The following is a 1,433-nucleotide window of genomic DNA, read 5'->3' on the forward strand; positions in this document are numbered from 1 at the left end:
GGAGTCGTGGCTGGAGTGGAAACCAACGAGGTTGCTCAAGCAAGGCGGTAGCCCTTTGTGCCGTTTGTCGATGTAGCCTAGAGCGTGGGTGGTGGAGCCGTGGTCGAGGTAGCCGTGCGAAGAATGCCGTGGTCGATGTCGAGTCGGGGTGGCCGGTGTTGAGGAAGTCGTCGTGGAGCCGCGGGCGCAAGAGGGCGCCGAGTTAGCATGGGCGCAGTGGTGTCGAAGTAGGGGTGCGCCGGGAAGAAAATGTTGTTGACGACGCGTCGCGGCGGGTTTGCCAAGCCCGGGGACACATCATGGACGAAGGCACGCACCGGTGTTGCCAGCACCGGGCATGCGTAGATGGACGAAGACGAAGTTGACGAAGCGCTGACCAGGTTTGCCAGGCCCGGGGAAACGTCGTGGATGAAGGCACGTATCGGTGTTGCCAGCACCGGACATGCGTAGACGATGGACCTGCACAGGCTGTACGCCATGTCGGAGAAGTCGGAGGGGCCAGAGAGAAGAACTCGACGATGATTGCGGCGTCCATCGGCGCGGGGCCAATGTCGCCCGCGGTTGTTGGAGTAGATGAAGCGGTCGGGGTAGATGACGGCGACGCTGGCGACGAGCTGGTGCTGGACGAAGACGAAGGGGGTGGACGGGCGGCGGCGGCTACGAAGGTAGCGGCGGCGGCGGCCAAAGAAGAGCGGCGGCGGTGGCCTGACGGCGGCGGCGGCTAGGTTAGGAGTGCGGCGGCGGTGCTCGAAGTAGGCGAAGAACCCTGACAGCGTGACGAAGACCGGCGCGGACGGTGGTGTTCCCACGCCAAGGGAGACGGCGCGGCGCATACCACGAGAGGTCGACGCGTGGTGACGGTGGAGTGGACTGCGGGCCGCGGCGCTACGGTCCGAAGGGGCGACGCAGCGGCGGCAGGCGGGTCGGGGCGATGGCGGGAAGACCTCGGGGCGGCGGCGGGGACCGCGGGCCGCGACCCTGCGGCCCGAAGGGGTGACGCAACGGCGGTTCATGAGTCGGTGCAACCGCGGGGACGGCCTCGGGACGGCGGCGTGGACCGCGTGCCACACTCGCTACGGCCCGACGGGGCGACACAGCGGCGGCGCAAGGGGCGATGCAGCCACGGGACGGCCTAGAGCGGACGCCCTCGGGGCGGCGGGGGACCGCGGGCCGCGGCACTACGGCTCGAAGGGGCGACGCAGCGGTGACGTGGGTCGGTGCAGCCGGGAGAAGAACCACGGGGCGGCGCCGCTGCGGCCCCACGGGGCGACGCAGCGGCAGCCCGATGCTTGATCGGTTGAGAGGCGCGCTGAACTCGGGGACGATCTTCACGGGACCTGCGAAGGCGCGCGTAACCGACGGGCCAGGTCGGTTGCGCGGCGTAGATGAGGCGGATCGCGGCGGCGAGCGGGTGATCAAGCCGATCGTGCGCG

This window comes from Triticum aestivum, chromosome 2D, assembly GCF_018294505.1.
Source record: "Triticum aestivum cultivar Chinese Spring chromosome 2D, IWGSC CS RefSeq v2.1, whole genome shotgun sequence".
Taxonomy (NCBI): domain Eukaryota; kingdom Viridiplantae; phylum Streptophyta; class Magnoliopsida; order Poales; family Poaceae; genus Triticum; species Triticum aestivum.